Genomic DNA, 23269 nt, shown 5'->3' on the forward strand with positions numbered 1-23269 from the left:
AATGACGAAAAATGCTGGTGACGAAAAAATGCTGGTGACGAAAAATGCTGGTGACGAAAAAATGCTGGTGACGAAAAATGCTGGTGACGAAAAAATGCTGGTGACAAAAAATGACGAAAAAATGCTGGTGACGAAAAATTACGAAAAATGCTGGTGACGAAAAAATGCTGGTGACGGAAAATGACGAAAAATGCTGGTGACGAAAAAATGCTGGTGACGAAAAATGACGAAAAATGCTGGTGACGAAAAAATGCTGGTGACGAAAAATGCTGGTGACGAAAAAAGACGAAAAATGCTGGTGACGAAAAATGCTGGTGACGAAAAATGACGGAAAATGCTGGTGACGAAAAAATGCTGGTGACGAAAAATGCTGGTGACGAAAAATGACGAAAAATGCTGGTGACGAAAAATGCTGGTGACGAAAAATGACGAAAAATGCTGGTGACGAAAAATGACGAAAAAATGGTGGTGACGAAAAATGCTGGTGACGAAAAAATGCTGGTGACGAAAAATGACGAAAAATGCTGGTGACGAAAAATGACGAAAAATGCTGGTGACGAAAAAATGCTGGTGACAAAAAATGGCTAAAAATGCTGGTGACGAAAAAATGCTGGTGACGAAAAATGCTGGTGACGAAAAAATGCTGGTGACGAAAAAAGACGAAAAATGCTGGTGACGAAAAATGCTGGTGACGAAAAATGCTGGTGACGAAAAATGACGGAAAATGCTGGTGACGAAAAAATGCTGGTGACGAAAAATGCTGGTGACGAAAAATGACGAAAAATGCTGGTGACGAAAAAAGACGAAAAATGCTGGTGACGAAAAATGCTGGTGACGAAAGAATGCTGGTGACGAAAAATGATGAAAAATGCTGGTGACGAAAAATGACGAAAAATGCTGGTGACGAAAAATGACGAAAAATGCTGATGACGAAAAATGACGAAAAATGCTGGTGACGAAAAATGCTGGTGACGAAAAATGCTTGTGACGAAAAAATACTGGTGACGAAAAATGACGAAAAATGCTGGTGACGAAAAAATGCTGGTGACGAAAAATGACGAAAAATGCTGGTGACGAAAAAATGCTGGTGACGAAAAAATGGTGGTGACGAAAAATGACGAAAAATGCTGGTGACGAAAAAATGCTGGTGACGAAAAAATGCTGGTGACGAAAAATGACGAAAAATGCTGGTGACGAAAAAATGCTGGTGACGAAAAAATGCTGGTGACGAAAAATGACGAAAAATGCTGGTGACGAAAAAATGCTGGTGACGAAAAATTACGAAAAAATGCTGGTGACGAAAAATGACGAAAAATGCTGGTGACGAAAAAATGCTGGTGACGAAAAAAGACGAAAAATGCTGGTGACGAAAAATGCTGGTGACGAAAAAAGACGAAAAATGCTGGTGACGAAAAAATGCTGGTGACGAAAAATGACGAAAAATGCTGGTGACGAAAAATGACGAAAAATGCTGGTGACGAAAAAATGCTGGTGACAAAAAATGGCGAAAAATGCTGGTGACGAAAAAATGCTGGTGACGAAAAAATGCTGGTGACGAAAAAATGCTGGTGACGAAAAAAGACGAAAAATGCTGGTGACGAAAAATGCTGGTGACGAAAAATGCTGGTGACGAAAAATGACGGAAAATGCTGGTGACGAAAAAATGCTGGTGACGAAAAATGCTGGTGACGAAAAATGACGAAAAATGCTGGTGACGAAAAATGACGAAAAATGCTGGTGACGAAAGAATGCTGGTGACGAAAAATGATGAAAAATGCTGGTGACGAAAAATGACGAAAAATGCTGGTGACGAAAAATGACGAAAAATGCTGATGACGAAAAATGACGAAAAATGCTGGTGACGAAAAATGACGAAAAATGCTGGTGACGAAAAATGCTTGTGACGAAAAAATACTGGTGACGAAAAATGACGAAAAATGCTGGTGACGAAAAAATGCTGGTGACGAAAAATGACGAAAAATGCTGGTGACGAAAAAATGCTGGTGACGAAAAATGCTGGTGACGAAAAAAGACGAAAAATGCTGGTGACGAAAAATGCTGGTGACGAAAAATGACGGAAAATGCTGGTGACGAAAAAATGCTGGTGACGAAAAATGCTGGTGACGAAAAATGACGAAAAATGCTGGTGACGAAAAATGACGAAAAATGCTGGTGACGAAAGAATGCTGGTGACGAAAAATGATGAAAAATGCTGGTGACGAAAAATGACGAAAAATGCTGGTGACGAAAAATGACGAAAAATGCTGATGACGAAAAATGACGAAAAATGCTGGTGACGAAAAATGACGAAAAATGCTGGTGACGAAAAAATGCTGGTGACGAAAAATGACGAAAAATGCTGGTGACGAAAAAAAGCTGGTGACGAAAAAATGGTGGTGACGAAAAATGACGAAAAATGCTGGTGACGAAAAATGACGAAAAAATGCTGGTGACGAAAAAATGCTGGTGACGAAAAATTACGAAAAATGACGAAAAAATGCTGGTGACGAAAAATGCTGGTAACGAAAAAATGCTGGTGACGAAAAATGACGAAAAATGCTGGTGACGAAAAATGCTGGTGACGAAAAATGACGAAAAATGCTGGTGACGAAAAATGACGAAAAATGCTGGTGACGAAAAATGACGAAAAATGCTGGTGACGAAAAAATGCTGGTGACAAAAAATGGCGAAAAATGCTGGTGACGAAAAAATGCTGGTGACGAAAAATGCTGGTGACGAAAAAATGCTGGTGACGAAAAAAGACGAAAAATGCTGGTGACGAAAAATGCTGGTGACGAAAAATGCTGGTGACGAAAAATGACGGAAAATGCTGGTGACGAAAAAATGCTGGTGACGAAAAATGCTGGTGACGAAAAATGACGAAAAATGCTGGTGACGAAAAATGACGAAAAATGCTGGTGACGAAAGAATGCTGGTGACGAAAAATGATGAAAAATGCTGGTGACGAAAAATGACGAAAAATGCTGGTGACGAAAAATGACGAAAAATGCTGATGACGAAAAATGACGAAAAATGCTGGTGACGAAAAATGACGAAAAATGCTGGTGACGAAAAAATGCTGGTGACGAAAAATGACGAAAAATGCTGGTGACGAAAAAATGGTGGTGACGAAAAAATGGTGGTGACGAAAAATGACGAAAAATGCTGGTGACGAAAAATGACGAAAAATGCTGGTGACGAAAAAATGCTGGTGACGAAAAATTACGAAGAATGACGAAAAAATGCTGGTGACGAAAAATGACGAAAAATGCTGGTGACGAAAAAATGCTGGTGACGAAAAAAGACGAAAAATGCTGGTGACGAAAAATGCTGGTGACGAAAAAAGACGAAAAATGCTGGTGACGAAAAAATGCTGGTGACGAAAAATGACGAAAAATGCTGATGACGAAAAATGACGAAAAATGCTGGTGACGAAAAATGACGAAAAATGCTGGTGACGAAAAATGCTTGTGACGAAAAAATACTGGTGACGAAAAATGACGAAAAATGCTGGTGACGAAAAAATGCTGGTGACGAAAAATGACGAAAAATGCTGGTGACGAAAAAATGCTGGTGACGAAAAAATGGTGGTGACGAAAATTGACGAAAAATGCTGGTGACGAAAAATGACGAAAAATGCTGGTGACGAAAAAATGCTGGTGACGAAAAATTACGAAAAATGACGAAAAAATGCTGGTGACGAAAAATGACGAAAAATGCTGGTGACGAAAAAATGCTGGTGACGAAAAATGACGAAAAATGCTGGTGACGAAAAATGCTGGTGACGAAAAAAGACGAAAAATGCTGGTGACGAAAAAATGCTGGTGACGAAAAATGACGAAAAATGCTGGTGACGAAAAATGACGAAAAATGCTGGTGACGAAAAAATGCTGGTGACAAAAAATGGCGAAAAATGCTGGTGACGAAAAAATGCTGGTGACGAAAAATGCTGGTGACGAAAAATGACGAAAAATGCTGGTGACGAAAAATGACGAAAAATGCTGGTGACGAAAGAATGCTGGTGACGAAAAATGATGAAAAATGCTGGTGACGAAAAATGACGAAAAATGCTGGTGACGAAAAATGACGAAAAATGCTGATGACGAAAAATGACGAAAAATGCTGGTGACGAAAAATGACGAAAAATGCTGGTGACGAAAAAATGCTGGTGACGAAAAATGACGAAAAATGCTGGTGACGAAAAAAAGCTGGTGACGAAAAAATGGTGGTGACGAAAAATGACGAAAAATGCTGGTGACGAAAAATGACGAAAAAATGCTGGTGACGAAAAAATGCTGGTGACGAAAAATTACGAAAAATGACGAAAAAATGCTGGTGACGAAAAATGCTGGTAACGAAAAAATGCTGGTGACGAAAAATGACGAAAAATGCTGGTGACGAAAAATGCTGGTGACGAAAAATGACGAAAAATGCTGGTGACGAAAAATGACGAAAAATGCTGGTGACGAAAAATGACGAAAAATGCTGGTGACGAAAAAATGCTGGTGACAAAAAATGGCGAAAAATGCTGGTGACGAAAAAATGCTGGTGACGAAAAATGCTGGTGACGAAAAAATGCTGGTGACGAAAAAAGACGAAAAATGCTGGTGACGAAAAATGCTGGTGACGAAAAATGCTGGTGACGAAAAATGACGGAAAATGCTGGTGACGAAAAAATGCTGGTGACGAAAAATGCTGGTGACGAAAAATGACGAAAAATGCTGGTGACGAAAAATGACGAAAAATGCTGGTGACGAAAGAATGCTGGTGACGAAAAATGATGAAAAATGCTGGTGACGAAAAATGACGAAAAATGCTGGTGACGAAAAATGACGAAAAATGCTGATGACGAAAAATGACGAAAAATGCTGGTGACGAAAAATGACGAAAAATGCTGGTGACGAAAAAATGCTGGTGACGAAAAATGACGAAAAATGCTGGTGACGAAAAAATGCTGGTGACGAAAAGATGGTGGTGACGAAAAATGACGAAAAATGCTGGTGACGAAAAATGACGAAAAATGCTGGTGACGAAAAAATGCTGGTGACGAAAAATTACGAAGAATGACGAAAAAATGCTGGTGACGAAAAATGACGAAAAATGCTGGTGACGAAAAAATGCTGGTGACGAAAAAAGACGAAAAATGCTGGTGACGAAAAATGCTGGTGACGAAAAAAGACGAAAAATGCTGGTGACGAAAAAATGCTGGTGACGAAAAATGACGAAAAATGCTGATGACGAAAAATGACGAAAAATGCTGGTGACGAAAAATGACGAAAAATGCTGGTGACGAAAAATGCTTGTGACGAAAAAATACTGGTGACGAAAAATGACGAAAAATGCTGGTGACGAAAAAATGCTGGTGACGAAAAATGACGAAAAATGCTGGTGACGAAAAAATGCTGGTGACGAAAAAATGGTGGTGACGAAAATTGACGAAAAATGCTGGTGACGAAAAATGACGAAAAATGCTGGTGACGAAAAAATGCTGGTGACGAAAAATTACGAAAAATGACGAAAAAATGCTGGTGACGAAAAATGACGAAAAATGCTGGTGACGAAAAAATGCTGGTGACGAAAAATGACGAAAAATGCTGGTGACGAAAAATGCTGGTGACGAAAAAAGACGAAAAATGCTGGTGACGAAAAAATGCTGGTGACGAAAAATGACGAAAAATGCTGGTGACGAAAAATGACGAAAAATGCTGGTGACGAAAAAATGCTGGTGACAAAAAATGGCGAAAAATGCTGGTGACGAAAAAATGCTGGTGACGAAAAATGCTGGTGACGAAAAATGACGAAAAATGCTGGTGACGAAAAATGACGAAAAATGCTGGTGACGAAAGAATGCTGGTGACGAAAAATGATGAAAAATGCTGGTGACGAAAAAATGCTGGTGACGAAAAATGACGAAAAATGCTGGTGACGAAAAAATGCTGGTGACGAAAAAATGGTGGTGACGAAAATTGACGAAAAATGCTGGTGACGAAAAATGACGAAAAATGCTGGTGACGAAAAAATGCTGGTGACGAAAAATTACGAAAAATGACGAAAAAATGCTGGTGACGAAAAATGACGAAAAATGCTGGTGACGAAAAAATGCTGGTGACGAAAAATGACGAAAAATGCTGGTGACGAAAAATGCTGGTGACGAAAAAAGACGAAAAATGCTGGTGACGAAAAAATGCTGGTGACGAAAAATGACGAAAAATGCTGGTGACGAAAAATGACGAAAAATGCTGGTGACGAAAAAATGCTGGTGACAAAAAATGGCGAAAAATGCTGGTGACGAAAAAATGCTGGTGACGAAAAATGCTGGTGACGAAAAATGACGAAAAATGCTGGTGACGAAAAATGACGAAAAATGCTGGTGACGAAAGAATGCTGGTGACGAAAAATGATGAAAAATGCTGGTGACGAAAAATGACGAAAAATGCTGGTGACGAAAAATGACGAAAAATGCTGATGACGAAAAATGACGAAAAATGCTGGTGACGAAAAATGACGAAAAATGCTGGTGACGAAAAAATGCTGGTGACGAAAAATGACGAAAAATGCTGGTGACGAAAAAAAGCTGGTGACGAAAAAATGGTGGTGACGAAAAATGACGAAAAATGCTGGTGACGAAAAATGACGAAAAAATGCTGGTGACGAAAAAATGCTGGTGACGAAAAATTACGAAAAATGACGAAAAAATGCTGGTGACGAAAAATGCTGGTAACGAAAAAATGCTGGTGACGAAAAATGACGAAAAATGCTGGTGACGAAAAATGCTGGTGACGAAAAATGACGAAAAATGCTGGTGACGAAAAATGACGAAAAATGCTGGTGACGAAAAATGACGAAAAATGCTGGTGACGAAAAAATGCTGGTGACAAAAAATGGCGAAAAATGCTGGTGACGAAAAAATGCTGGTGACGAAAAATGCTGGTGACGAAAAAATGCTGGTGACGAAAAAAGACGAAAAATGCTGGTGACGAAAAATGCTGGTGACGAAAAATGCTGGTGACGAAAAATGACGGAAAATGCTGGTGACGAAAAAATGCTGGTGACGAAAAATGCTGGTGACGAAAAATGACGAAAAATGCTGGTGACGAAAAATGACGAAAAATGCTGGTGACGAAAGAATGCTGGTGACGAAAAATGATGAAAAATGCTGGTGACGAAAAATGACGAAAAATGCTGGTGACGAAAAATGACGAAAAATGCTGATGACGAAAAATGACGAAAAATGCTGGTGACGAAAAATGACGAAAAATGCTGGTGACGAAAAAATGCTGGTGACGAAAAATGACGAAAAATGCTGGTGACGAAAAAATGCTGGTGACGAAAAGATGGTGGTGACGAAAAATGACGAAAAATGCTGGTGACGAAAAATGACGAAAAATGCTGGTGACGAAAAAATGCTGGTGACGAAAAATTACGAAGAATGACGAAAAAATGCTGGTGACGAAAAATGACGAAAAATGCTGGTGACGAAAAAATGCTGGTGACGAAAAAAGACGAAAAATGCTGGTGACGAAAAATGCTGGTGACGAAAAAAGACGAAAAATGCTGGTGACGAAAAAATGCTGGTGACGAAAAATGACGAAAAATGCTGATGACGAAAAATGACGAAAAATGCTGGTGACGAAAAATGACGAAAAATGCTGGTGACGAAAAATGCTTGTGACGAAAAAATACTGGTGACGAAAAATGACGAAAAATGCTGGTGACGAAAAAATGCTGGTGACGAAAAATGACGAAAAATGCTGGTGACGAAAAAATGCTGGTGACGAAAAAATGGTGGTGACGAAAATTGACGAAAAATGCTGGTGACGAAAAATGACGAAAAATGCTGGTGACGAAAAAATGCTGGTGACGAAAAATTACGAAAAATGACGAAAAAATGCTGGTGACGAAAAATGACGAAAAATGCTGGTGACGAAAAAATGCTGGTGACGAAAAATGACGAAAAATGCTGGTGACGAAAAATGCTGGTGACGAAAAAAGACGAAAAATGCTGGTGACGAAAAAATGCTGGTGACGAAAAATGACGAAAAATGCTGGTGACGAAAAATGACGAAAAATGCTGGTGACGAAAAAATGCTGGTGACAAAAAATGGCGAAAAATGCTGGTGACGAAAAAATGCTGGTGACGAAAAATGCTGGTGACGAAAAATGACGAAAAATGCTGGTGACGAAAAATGACGAAAAATGCTGGTGACGAAAGAATGCTGGTGACGAAAAATGATGAAAAATGCTGGTGACGAAAAAATGCTGGTGACGAAAAATGACGAAAAATGCTGGTGACGAAAAAATGCTGGTGACGAAAAAATGGTGGTGACGAAAATTGACGAAAAATGCTGGTGACGAAAAATGACGAAAAATGCTGGTGACGAAAAAATGCTGGTGACGAAAAATTACGAAAAATGACGAAAAAATGCTGGTGACGAAAAATGACGAAAAATGCTGGTGACGAAAAAATGCTGGTGACGAAAAATGACGAAAAATGCTGGTGACGAAAAATGCTGGTGACGAAAAAAGACGAAAAATGCTGGTGACGAAAAAATGCTGGTGACGAAAAATGACGAAAAATGCTGGTGACGAAAAATGACGAAAAATGCTGGTGACGAAAAAATGCTGGTGACAAAAAATGGCGAAAAATGCTGGTGACGAAAAAATGCTGGTGACGAAAAATGCTGGTGACGAAAAATGACGAAAAATGCTGGTGACGAAAAATGACGAAAAATGCTGGTGACGAAAGAATGCTGGTGACGAAAAATGATGAAAAATGCTGGTGACGAAAAATGACGAAAAATGCTGGTGACGAAAAATGACGAAAAATGCTGATGACGAAAAATGACGAAAAATGCTGGTGACGAAAAATGACGAAAAATGCTGGTGACGAAAAAATGCTGGTGACGAAAAATGACGAAAAATGCTGGTGACGAAAAAAAGCTGGTGACGAAAAAATGGTGGTGACGAAAAATGACGAAAAATGCTGGTGACGAAAAATGACGAAAAAATGCTGGTGACGAAAAAATGCTGGTGACGAAAAATTACGAAAAATGACGAAAAAATGCTGGTGACGAAAAATGCTGGTAACGAAAAAATGCTGGTGACGAAAAATGACGAAAAATGCTGGTGACGAAAAATGCTGGTGACGAAAAATGACGAAAAATGCTGGTGACGAAAAATGACGAAAAATGCTGGTGACGAAAAATGACGAAAAATGCTGGTGACGAAAAAATGCTGGTGACAAAAAATGGCGAAAAATGCTGGTGACGAAAAAATGCTGGTGACGAAAAATGCTGGTGACGAAAAAATGCTGGTGACGAAAAAAGACGAAAAATGCTGGTGACGAAAAATGCTGGTGACGAAAAATGCTGGTGACGAAAAATGACGGAAAATGCTGGTGACGAAAAAATGCTGGTGACGAAAAATGCTGGTGACGAAAAATGACGAAAAATGCTGGTGACGAAAAATGACGAAAAATGCTGGTGACGAAAGAATGCTGGTGACGAAAAATGATGAAAAATGCTGGTGACGAAAAATGACGAAAAATGCTGGTGACGAAAAATGACGAAAAATGCTGATGACGAAAAATGACGAAAAATGCTGGTGACGAAAAATGACGAAAAATGCTGGTGACGAAAAAATGCTGGTGACGAAAAATGACGAAAAATGCTGGTGACGAAAAAATGCTGGTGACGAAAAAATGGTGGTGACGAAAAATGACGAAAAATGCTGGTGACGAAAAATGACGAAAAATGCTGGTGACGAAAAAATGCTGGTGACGAAAAATTACGAAGAATGACGAAAAAATGCTGGTGACGAAAAATGACGAAAAATGCTGGTGACGAAAAAATGCTGGTGACGAAAAAAGACGAAAAATGCTGGTGACGAAAAATGCTGGTGACGAAAAAAGACGAAAAATGCTGGTGACGAAAAAATGCTGGTGACGAAAAATGACGAAAAATGCTGATGACGAAAAATGACGAAAAATGCTGGTGACGAAAAATGACGAAAAATGCTGGTGACGAAAAATGCTTGTGACGAAAAAATACTGGTGACGAAAAATGACGAAAAATGCTGGTGACGAAAAAATGCTGGTGACGAAAAATGACGAAAAATGCTGGTGACGAAAAAATGCTGGTGACGAAAAAATGGTGGTGACGAAAATTGACGAAAAATGCTGGTGACGAAAAATGACGAAAAATGCTGGTGACGAAAAAATGCTGGTGACGAAAAATTACGAAAAATGACGAAAAAATGCTGGTGACGAAAAATGACGAAAAATGCTGGTGACGAAAAAATGCTGGTGACGAAAAATGACGAAAAATGCTGGTGACGAAAAATGCTGGTGACGAAAAAAGACGAAAAATGCTGGTGACGAAAAAATGCTGGTGACGAAAAATGACGAAAAATGCTGGTGACGAAAAATGACGAAAAATGCTGGTGACGAAAAAATGCTGGTGACAAAAAATGGCGAAAAATGCTGGTGACGAAAAAATGCTGGTGACGAAAAATGCTGGTGACGAAAAAATGCTGGTGACGAAAAAAGACGAAAAATGCTGGTGACGAAAAATGCTGGTGACGAAAAATGCTGGTGACGAAAAATGCTGGTGACGAAAAATGACGGAAAATGCTGGTGACGAAAAATGCTGGTGACGAAAAATGCTGGTGACGAAAAATGACGAAAAATGCTGGTGACGAAAAAATGCTGGTGACGAAAAAATGCTGGTTACAAAAAAAAGACGAAAAATGCTGGTGACGAAAAATGCTGGTGACGAAAAATGCTGGTGACGAAAAAATGCTGGTGACGAAAAATGCTGGTGACGAAAAAATGCTGGTGACGAAAAAAGACGAAAAATGCTGGTGACGAAAAATGCTGGTGACGAAAAAAGACGAAAAATGCTGGTGACGAAAAAATGCTGGTGACGAAAAATGACGAAAAATGCTGGTGACGAAAAATGACGAAAAATGCTGGTGACGAAAAAATGCTGGTGACAAAAAATGGCGAAAAATGCTGGTGACGAAAAAATGCTGGTGACGAAAAAAGACGAAAAATGCTGGTGACGAAAAATGCTGGTGACGAAAAAAGACGAAAAATGCTGGTGACGAAAAAATGCTGGTGACGAAAAATGACGAAAAATGCTGGTGACGAAAAATGACGAAAAATGCTGGTGACGAAAAAATGCTGGTGACAAAAAATGGCGAAAAATGCTGGTGACGAAAAAATGCTGGTGACGAAAAATGCTGGTGACGAAAAAATGCTGGTGACGAAAAAAGACGAAAAATGCTGGTGACAAAAAATGCTGGTGACGAAAAATGCTGGTGACGAAAAATGACGGAAAATGCTGGTGACGAAAAAATGCTGGTGACGAAAAATGACGAAAAATGCTGGTGACGAAAAATGCTGGTGACGAAAAATGCTGGTGACGAAAAATTACGGAAAATGGTGGTGACAAAAAATGCTGGTGCCGAAAAAATGCTGGTGACGAAAAATGACGAAAAATGCTGGTGACGAAAAAATGCTGGTGACGAAAAATGCTGGTGACGAAAAAATGCTGGTGACGAAAAATGCTGGTGACGAAAAAATGCTGGTGACAAAAAATGACGAAAAAATGCTGGTGACGAAAAATTACGAAAAATGCTGGTGACGAAAAAATGCTGGTGACGGAAAATGACGAAAAATACTGGTGACGGAAAAATGCTGGTGACGAAAAATGACGAAAAATGCTGGTGACGAAAAAATGCTGGTGACGAAAAATGCTGGTGACGAAAAAAGACGAAAAATGCTGGTGACGAAAAATGCTGGTGACGAAAAATGACGGAAAATGCTGGTGACGAAAAAATGCTGGTGACGAAAAATGCTGGTGACGAAAAATGACGAAAAATGCTGGTGACGAAAAATGCTGGTGACGAAAAATGACGAAAAATGCTGGTGACGAAAAATGACGAAAAAATGGTGGTGACGAAAAATGCTGGTGACGAAAAAATGCTGGTGACGAAAAATGACGAAAAATGCTGGTGACGAAAAATGACGAAAAAATGCTGGTGACGAAAAATGACGAAAAATGCTGGTGACGAAAAATGACGAAAAAAGGTGGTGACGAAAAAATGCTGGTGACGAAAAAATGCTGGTGACGAAAAATGACGAAAAATGCTGGTGACGAAAAAATGCTGGTGACGAAAAAAGACGAAAAATGCTGGTGACGAAAAATGCTGGTGACGAAAAATGACGGAAAATGCTGGTGACGAAAAAATGCTGGTGACGAAAAATGCTGGTGACGAAAAATGACGAAAAATGCTGGTGACGAAAAATGCTGGTGACGAAAAATGACGAAAAATGCTGGTGACGAAAAATGACGAAAAAATGGTGGTGACGAAAAATGCTGGTGACGAACAAATGCTGGTGACGAAAAATGACGAAAAATGCTGTTGACGAAAAATGACGAAAAAATGCTGGTGACGAAAAATGACGAAAAATGCTGGTGACGAAAAATGACGAAAAATGCTGGTGACGAAAGAATGCTGGTGACGAAAAATGATGAAAAATGCTGGTGACGAAAAATGACGAAAAATGCTGGTGACGAAAAATGACGAAAAATGCTGGTGACGAAAAATGACGAAAAATGCTGGTGACGAAAAAATGCTGGTGACGAAAAATGACGAAAAATGCTGGTGACGAAAAAATGCTGGTGACGAAAAAATGGTGGTGACGAAAAATGACGAAAAATGCTGGTGACGAAAAATGACGAAAAATGCTGGTGACGAAAAAATGCTGGTGACGAAAAATTACGAAGAATGACGAAAAAATGCTGGTGACGAAAAATGACGAAAAATGCTGGTGACGAAAAAATGCTGGTGACGAAAAAAGACGAAAAATGCTGGTGACGAAAAATGCTGGTGACGAAAAAAGACGAAAAATGCTGGTGACGAAAAAATGCTGGTGACGAAAAATGACGAAAAATGCTGATGACGAAAAATGACGAAAAATGCTGGTGACGAAAAATGACGAAAAATGCTGGTGACGAAAAATGCTTGTGACGAAAAAATACTGGTGACGAAAAATGACGAAAAATGCTGGTGACGAAAAAATGCTGGTGACGAAAAATGACGAAAAATGCTGGTGACGAAAAAATGCTGGTGACGAAAAAATGGTGGTGACGAAAATTGACGAAAAATGCTGGTGACGAAAAATGACGAAAAATGCTGGTGACGAAAAAATGCTGGTGACGAAAAATTACGAAAAATGACGAAAAAATGCTGGTGACGAAAAATGACGAAAAATGCTGGTGACGAAAAAATGCTGGTGACGAAAAATGACGAAAAATGCTGGTGACGAAAAATGCTGGTGACGAAAAAAGACGAAAAATGCTGGTGACGAAAAAATGCTGGTGACGAAAAATGACGAAAAATGCTGGTGACGAAAAATGACGAAAAATGCTGGTGACGAAAAAATGCTGGTGACAAAAAATGGCGAAAAATGCTGGTGACGAAAAAATGCTGGTGACGAAAAATGCTGGTGACGAAAAAATGCTGGTGACGAAAAAAGACGAAAAATGCTGGTGACGAAAAATGCTGGTGACGAAAAATGCTGGTGACGAAAAATGCTGGTGACGAAAAATGACGGAAAATGCTGGTGACGAAAAATGCTGGTGACGAAAAATGCTGGTGACGAAAAATGACGAAAAATGCTGGTGACGAAAAAATGCTGGTGACGAAAAAATGCTGGTTACAAAAAAAAGACGAAAAATGCTGGTGACGAAAAATGCTGGTGACGAAAAATGCTGGTGACGAAAAAATGCTGGTGACGAAAAATGCTGGTGACGAAAAAATGCTGGTGACGAAAAAAGACGAAAAATGCTGGTGACGAAAAATGCTGGTGACGAAAAAAGACGAAAAATGCTGGTGACGAAAAAATGCTGGTGACGAAAAATGACGAAAAATGCTGGTGACGAAAAATGACGAAAAATGCTGGTGACGAAAAAATGCTGGTGACAAAAAATGGCGAAAAATGCTGGTGACGAAAAAATGCTGGTGACGAAAAAAGACGAAAAATGCTGGTGACGAAAAATGCTGGTGACGAAAAAAGACGAAAAATGCTGGTGACGAAAAAATGCTGGTGACGAAAAATGACGAAAAATGCTGGTGACGAAAAATGACGAAAAATGCTGGTGACGAAAAAATGCTGGTGACAAAAAATGGCGAAAAATGCTGGTGACGAAAAAATGCTGGTGACGAAAAATGCTGGTGACGAAAAAATGCTGGTGACGAAAAAAGACGAAAAATGCTGGTGACAAAAAATGCTGGTGACGAAAAATGCTGGTGACGAAAAATGACGGAAAATGCTGGTGACGAAAAAATGCTGGTGACGAAAAATGACGAAAAATGCTGGTGACGAAAAATGCTGGTGACGAAAAATGCTGGTGACGAAAAATTACGGAAAATGGTGGTGACAAAAAATGCTGGTGCCGAAAAAATGCTGGTGACGAAAAATGACGAAAAATGCTGGTGACGAAAAAATGCTGGTGACGAAAAATGCTGGTGACGAAAAAATGCTGGTGACGAAAAATGCTGGTGACGAAAAAATGCTGGTGACAAAAAATGACGAAAAAATGCTGGTGACGAAAAATTACGAAAAATGCTGGTGACGAAAAAATGCTGGTGACGGAAAATGACGAAAAATGCTGGTGACGAAAAAATGCTGGTGACGAAAAATGACGAAAAATGCTGGTGACGAAAAAATGCTGGTGACGAAAAATGCTGGTGACGAAAAAAGACGAAAAATGCTGGTGACGAAAAATGCTGGTGACGAAAAATGACGGAAAATGCTGGTGACGAAAAAATGCTGGTGACGAAAAATGCTGGTGACGAAAAATGACGAAAAATGCTGGTGACGAAAAATGCTGGTGACGAAAAATGACGAAAAATGCTGGTGACGAAAAATGACGAAAAAATGGTGGTGACGAAAAATGCTGGTGACGAAAAAATGCTGGTGACGAAAAATGACGAAAAATGCTGGTGACGAAAAATGACGAAAAAATGCTGGTGACGAAAAATGACGAAAAATGCTGGTGACGAAAAATGACGAAAAAAGGTGGTGACGAAAAAATGCTGGTGACGAAAAAATGCTGGTGACGAAAAATGACGAAAAATGCTGGTGACGAAAAAATGCTGGTGACGAAAAAAGACGAAAAATGCTGGTGACGAAAAATGCTGGTGACGAAAAATGACGGAAAATGCTGGTGACGAAAAAATGCTGGTGACGAAAAATGACGAAAAATGCTGATGACGAAAAAATGCTGGTGACGAAAAATGCTGGTGACGAAAAAAGACGAAAAATGCTGGTGACGAAAAAATGCTGGTGACGAAAAATGACGAAAAATGCTGGTGACGAAAAAATGCTGGTGACGAAAAATGCTGGTGACGAAAAATGACGAAAAATGCTGGTGACGAAAAATGACGAAAAATGCTGGTGACGAAAAAATGCTGGTGACGAAAAATGACGAAAAATGCTGGTGACGAAAAATGCTGGTGACGAAAAAAGACGAAAAATGCTGGTGACGAAAAAATGCTGGTGACGAAAAATGACGAAAAATGCTGGTGACGAAAAATGACGAAAAATGCTGGTGACGAAAAAATGCTGGTGACAAAAAATGGCGAAAAATGCTGGTGACGAAAAAATGCTGGTGACGAAAAATGCTGGTGACGAAAAAATGCTGGTGACGAAAAAAGACGAAAAATGCTGGTGACGAAAAATGCTGGTGACGAAAAATGCTGGTGACGAAAAATGACGGAAAATGCTGGTGACGAAAAATGCTGGTGACGAAAAATGCTGGTGACGAAAAATGACGAAAAATGCTGGTGACGAAAAAATGCTGGTGACGAAAAAATGCTGGTTACAAAAAAAAGACGAAAAATGCTGGTGACGAAAAATGCTGGTGACGAAAAATGCTGGTGACGAAAAATGCTGGTGACGAAAAATGCTGGTGACGAAAAATGCTGGTGACGAAAAAATGCTGGTGACGAAAAATGCTGGTGACGAAAAAATGCTGTTGACGAAAAAAGACGAAAAATGCTGGTGACGAAAAATGCTGGTGACGAAAAAAGACGAAAAATGCTGGTGACGAAAAAATGCTGGTGACGAAAAATGACGAAAAATGCTGGTGACGAAAAATGACGAAAAATGCTGGTGACGAAAAAATGCTGGTGACAAAAAATGGCGAAAAATGCTGGTGACGAAAAAATGCTGGTGACGAAAAAAGACGAAAAATGCTGGTGACGAAAAATGCTGGTGACGAAAAAAGACGAAAAATGCTGGTGACGAAAAAATGCTGGTGACGAAAAATGACGAAAAATGCTGGTGACGAAAAATGACGAAAAATGCTGGTGACGAAAAATGACGAAAAATGCTGGTGACGAAAAATGACGAAAAAATGCTGGTGACGAAAAATGACGAAAAATGCTGGTGACGAAAAATGACGAAAAAAGGTGGTGACGAAAAAATGCTGGTGACGAAAAAATGCTGGTGACGAAAAATGACGAAAAATGCTGGTGACGAAAAAATGCTGGTGACGAAAAAAGACGAAAAATGCTGGTGACGAAAAATGCTGGTGACGAAAAATGACGGAAAATGCTGGTGACGAAAAAATGCTGGTGACGAAAAATGCTGGTGACGAAAAATGACGAAAAATGCTGGTGACGAAAAATGCTGGTGACGAAAAATGACGAAAAATGCTGGTGACGAAAAATGACGAAAAAATGGTGGTGACGAAAAATGCTGGTGACGAACAAATGCTGGTGACGAAAAATGACGAAAAATGCTGGTGACGAAAAATGACGAAAAAATGCTGGTGACGAAAAATGACGAAAAATGCTGGTGACGAAAAATGACGAAAAAAGGTGGTGACGAAAAAATGCTGGTGACGAAAAAATGCTGGTGACGAAAAATGACGAAAAATGCTGGTGACGAAAAAATGCTGGTGACGAAAAATGACGGAAAATGCTGGTGACGAAAAAATGCTGGTGACGAAAAATGACGAAAAATGCTGGTGACGAAAAATGACGGAAAATGCTGGTGACGAAAAAATGCTGGTGACGAAAAATGACGAAAAATGCTGATGACGAAAAAATGCTGGTGACGAAAAATGCTGGTGACGAAAAAAGACGAAAAATGCTGGTGACGAAAAAATGCTGGTGACGAAAAATGACGAAAAATGCTGGTGACGAAAAAATGCTGGTGACGAAAAATGCTGGTGACGAAAAATGACGAAAAATGCTGGTGACGAAAAATGACGAAAAATGCTGGTGACGAAAAAATGCTGGTGACGAAAAATGACGAAAAATGCTGGTGACGAAAAATGCTGGTGACGAAAAAAGACGAAAAATGCTGGTGACGAAAAAATGCTGGTGACGAAAAATGACGAAAAATGCTGGTGACGAAAAATGACGAAAAATGCTGGTGACGAAAAAATGCTGGTGACAAAAAATGGCGAAAAATGCTGGTGACGAAAAAATGCTGGTGACGAAAAATGCTGGTGACGAAAAAATGCTGGTGACGAAAAAAGACAAAAAATGCTGGTGACGAAAAATGCTGGTGACGAAAAATGCTGGTGACGAAAAATGACGGAAAATGCTGGTGACGAAAAATGCTGGTGACGAAAAATGCTGGTGACGAAAAATGACGAAAAATGCTGGTGACGAAAAAATGCTGGTGACGAAAAAATGCTGGTTACAAAAAAAAGACGAAAAATGCTGGTGACGAAAAATGCTGGTGACGAAAAATGCTGGTGACGAAAAATGCTGGTGACGAAAAATGCTGGTGACGAAAAAATGCTGGTGACGAAAAATGCTGGTGACGAAAAAATGCTGTTGACGAAAAAAGACGAAAAATGCTGGTGACGAAAAATGCTGGTGACGAAAAAAGACGAAAAATGCTGGTGACGAAAAAATGCTGGTGACGAAAAATGACGAAAAATGCTGGTGACGAAAAATGACGAAAAATGCTGGTGACGAAAAAATGCTGGTGACAAAAAATGGCGAAAAATGCTGGTGACGAAAAAATGCTGGTGACGAAAAAAGACGAAAAATGCTGGTGACGAAAAATGCTGGTGACGAAAAAAGACGAAAAATGCTGGTGACGAAAAAATGCTGGTGACGAAAAATGACGAAAAATGCTGGTGACGAAAAATGACGAAAAATGCTGGTGACGAAAAAATGCTGGTGACAAAAAATGGCGAAAAATGCTGGTGACGAAAAAATGCTGGTGACGAAAAATGCTGGTGACGAAAAAATGCTGGTGACGAAAAAAGACGAAAAATGCTGGTGACAAAAAATGCTGGTGACGAAAAATGCTGGTGACGAAAAATGACGGAAAATGCTGGTGACGAAAAAATGCTGGTGACGAAAAATGACGAAAAATGCTGGTGACGAAAAATGCTGGTGACGAAAAATGCTGGTGACGAAAAATTACGGAAAATGGTGGTGACAAAAAATGCTGGTGCCGAAAAAATGCTGGTGACGAAAAATGACGAAAAATGCTGGTGACGAAAAAATGCTGGTGACGAAAAATGCTGGTGACGAAAAAATGCTGGTGACGAAAAATGCTGGTGACGAAAAAATGCTGGTGACAAAAAATGACGAAAAATGCTGGTGACGAAAAATTACGAAAAATGCTGGGGACGAAAAAATGCTGGTGACGGAAAATGACGAAAAATGCTGGTGACGAAAAAATGCTGGTGACGAAAAATGACGAAAAATGCTGGTGACGAAAAAATGCTGGTGACGAAAAATGCTGGTGACGAAAAAAGACGAAAAATGCTGGTGACGAAAAATGCTGGTGACGAAAAATGACGGAAAATGCTGGTGACGAAAAAATGCTGGTGACGAAAAATGCTGGTGACGAAAAATGACGAAAAATGCTGGTGACGAAAAATGCTGGTGACGAAAAATGACGAAAAATGCTGGTGACGAAAAATGACGAAAAAATGGTGGTGACGAAAAATGCTGGTGACGAAAAAATGCTGGTGACGAAAAATGACGAAAAATGCTGGTGACGAAAAATGACGAAAAAATGCTGGTGACGAAAAATGACGAAAACGGCTGGTGACGAAAAATGACGAAAAAAGGTGGTGACGAAAAAATGCTGGTGACGAAAAAATGCTGGTGACGAAAAATGACGAAAAATGCTGGTGACGAAAAAATGCTGGTGACGAAAAAAGACGAAAAATGCTGGTGACGAAAAATGCTGGTGACGAAAAATGACGGAAAATGCTGGTGACGAAAAAATGCTGGTGACGAAAAATGCTGGTGACGAAAAATGACGAAAAATGCTGGTGACGAAAAATGACGAAAAATGCTGGTGACGAAAAATGACGAAAAAATGGTGGTGACGAAAAATGCTGGTGACGAACAAATGCTGGTGACGAAAAATGACGAAAAATGCTGGTGACGAAAAATGACGAAAAAATGCTGGTGACGAAAAATGACGAAAAATGCTGGTGACGAAAAATGACGAAAAAAGGTGGTGACGAAAAAATGCTGGTGACGAAAAAATGCTGGTGACGAAAAATGACGAAAAATGCTGGTGACGAAAAAATGCTGGTGACGAAAAATGACGGAAAATGCTGGTGACGAAAAAATGCTGGTGGCGAAAAATGACGAAAAATGCTGGTGACGAAAAATGACGGAAAATGCTGGTGACGAAAAAATGCTGGTGACGAAAAATGACGAAAAATGCTGATGACGAAAAAATGCTGGTGACGAAAAATGCTGGTGACGAAAAAAGACGAAAAATGCTGGTGACGAAAAAATGCTGGTGACGAAAAATGACGAAAAATGCTGGTGACGAAAAAATGCTGGTGACGAAAAATGCTGGTGACGAAAAATGACGAAAAATGCTGGTGACGAAAGAATGCTGGTGACGAAAAATGATGAAAAATGCTGGTGACGAAAAATGACGAAAAATGCTGGTGACGAAAAATGCTTGTGACGAAAAAATGCTGGTGACGAAAAATGACGAAAAATGCTGGTGACGAAAAAATGCTGGTGACGAAAAATGACGAAAAATGCTGGTGACGAAAAAATGCTGGTGACGAAAAAATGCTGGTGACGAAAAATGATGAAAAATGCTGGTGACGAAAAAATGCTGGTGACGAAAAATGCTGGTGACGAAAAATGCTGGTGACGAAAAATGACGGAAAATGCTGGTGACGAAAAAATGCTGGTGACGAAAAATGACGAAAAATGCTGGTGACGAAAAATGACGAAAAATGCTGGTGACGAAAAAATGCTGGTGACGAAAAATGACGAAAAATGCTGGTGACGAAAAAATGCTGGTGACGAAAAATGACGAAAAATGCTGGTGACGAAAAAATGCTGGTGACAAAAAATGCTGGTGAAGAAAAAAGACGAAAAATGCTGGTGACGAAAAAATGCTGGTGACGAAAAATGACGAAAAATGCTGGTGACGAAAAAATGCTGGTGACGAAAAATGACGAAAAATGCTGGTGACGAAAAAATGCTGGTGACGAAAAAATGCTGGTGACGAAAAATGACGAAAAATGCTGGTGACGAAAAAATGCTGGTGACGAAAAATGACGAAAAATGCTGGTGACGAAAAATGACGAAAAATGCTGGTGACGAAAAAATGCTGGTGACGAAAAATGACGAAAAATGCTGGTGACGAAAAAATGCTGGTGACGAAAAATGACGAAAAATGCTGGTGACGAAAAATGCTGGTGACGAAAAAATGCTGGTGACGAAAAATGACGAAAAATGCTGGTGACGAAAAATGACGAAAAATGACGAAAAATGCTGGTGGTCCCAAACATTCATCGAGCTCTGGACTTCCGTTTCGGTAGTGACACTACCGAAACGAGAAAAAAAAATGTTCCCCCAAAAACCTGTTAGGAGTACGTTTCAGGCAATTTAAAGTTGATTGGTAGTGACTTTTTTTTTGGTCACTAACATTCATCGAGCTCTGGACTTAGTAATTTTTTTTCCGTTTCGGTAGTAACACTACCGAAACGAAAAAAAAATTGTTCCCCCAAAAACCTGTTAGGAGTACGTTTCAGGGAATTTAAAGTTGATTGGTAGAGACTTTTTTTTTGGTCCCTAAGATTCATCGAGCTATGGACTTAGTAATTTTTTTTTCCGTTTCGGTAGTGACACAATGGTGTCACTACCGAAACGAAAAAAAAAATGTTCCCCCAAAAACCTGTTAGGAGTACGTTTCAGGCAATTTAAAGTTGATTGGTAGTGACCTTTTTTTTGGTCCCTAACATTCATCGAGCTCTGGACTTAGTCATTTTTTTTCCGTTTCGGTAGTGACACAATGGTGTCACTACCGAAACGAAAAAAAAATTGTTCCCCCAAAAACCTGTTAGGAGTACGTTTCAGGCAATTTAAAGTTGATTGGTAGTGACTTTTTTTTTGGTCCCTAACATTCATCGAGCTCTGGACTTAGTAATTTTTTTTCCGTTTCGGTAGTGACACAATGGTGTCACTTGGTATTATATAATAACAGTAGATATAAATGTATATTATATAACATAAATATAATGTACTTACTTCCTGGGATCGCTTTGACATGAAGTACAGAGGAAAGGATGAGGAGGGTGGCTGTAATCTTAATCATCACTGATCAAAACTGAACTGAATTTAATAGATGAGAATAAACAGATCAGAATAAACAGATGTTTACTGAAAGAGAAGTTCTGTAGTCTGAAAGAGAGTGAAGGAGGACTCGTTCTGTAGTTCAGAAGAATCAGCCAATCAGATTAAAGATATGATGTTACATCATCTGTTTCCAGAAAGACGACAGTGTGGATTATTGCACATAATCATGTATGGTAGGCCTATATAGCTGCTGCTTATGCACCTCACTTCTCCTCCTGTAATGTACCTTATGCACCTTATATCTCCTCCTGTACATACTGTACCATATGTACCTTATGTCTCCTCATATACATACTGTACCTTATGCACCTTATGTCTAACCTCATGTACATACTGTACCGTATGCACCTTATGTCTCCTCATGTACATACAGTATGTAAATATCTTTGTTTAATTCATCTTTTATTCTTTCCTCGCCCCCCCCCTCCCCCCGAGTGATTACAGATTATTTAAAGCATGAATAAAATAAATAATGTTTCTCATGTAGTTGCTGTTGGAGGGCAACGGGTGGGGGGTTCCAATCCACACCAAACTTTACACAAACACTGTTCAGGTCTGGTAAGAGAATAGTCTCACCAAATAAACTGAATGTCACACATATGGTTCTACAGCAGTGTTACACAGTGTTTAACACTTCATATGGACAGAACTCAGAGACCATTGGATTGGAAGGCTGTGCAGTAAAAGTCTATTTAGTCTATTAATTTACTTTTAATAATTTATAAGCTAAGGTGTTCTACATTCTCATACAAAGGAGTCACATTTGACCTCCTAACTCAAACACATCTTCTTGATCAAAGGTCAAAGATGACATCTTGGAGCATCAGAGTGGTTAAAGGTAGCCTGGGATCAAATACCATTTTCAGGTTTCTGGTCCGGTCTGGAGTGGAAATAACTTTACGTCATCAGGTGGCCGGATCCCACGACCGAAACCTCCAGCGCCGTGTGCCTCCAAAATGATTCCCCTTGTTTGAAACTTGTTTAGTTTGGTATAATCGTTTTGTTTCTTTTGGTATAATAATGGTTTGGTATGTTCATCTTTTATTCTAACTCGTAGCATGACTAGAAAGAGTAAACAAACTGATTCACATTATGTGGGGAACAAAAACAATGCGACACCAACCGGAACAAGATTGTTTTTTATTCCACATGGCTCAGTTTTAGAATGAATACCAGGCTTTCCTCCAACCTGCTCATCAGAAGCAAGGGGTTCAGTGCCTTGCTCAAGGACACTTCGACATGAAGCCAGGAGGAGTCAGGAATCAAACCGGGAACCTCTGTAAACTGAACTCAAAGACGCTCCTCTAATCCAAGCCTCATTACATTTCACTGATGAAACCGTCACGTGATCAAAGTGTTACTTCAGAGGTGTGCGTGTGCGTGTGTGTGTGTGTGTGTGTGTGTGTGTGTGTGTGTGTGTGTGTGTGTGTGTGTGTGTGTGTGTGTGTGTGTGTGTGTGTGTGCGTGCGTGCGTGCGTGTGTGTGTGTGTGTGTTCAGCGTCGCTGGTAAACTGCTGTTCATGTTCATTAAACATCAATCCAAGCCTCATTACATCTAACTGCTGAAACCATCAAATGACTTTAAAAACATACTGGTCAT

The sequence above is a fragment of the Gymnoscopelus microlampas genome (genome assembly GCF_963454915.1).
Source record: "Gymnoscopelus microlampas genome assembly, chromosome: 9".
NCBI classification, from domain to species: Eukaryota; Metazoa; Chordata; class Actinopteri; order Myctophiformes; family Myctophidae; genus Gymnoscopelus; species Gymnoscopelus microlampas.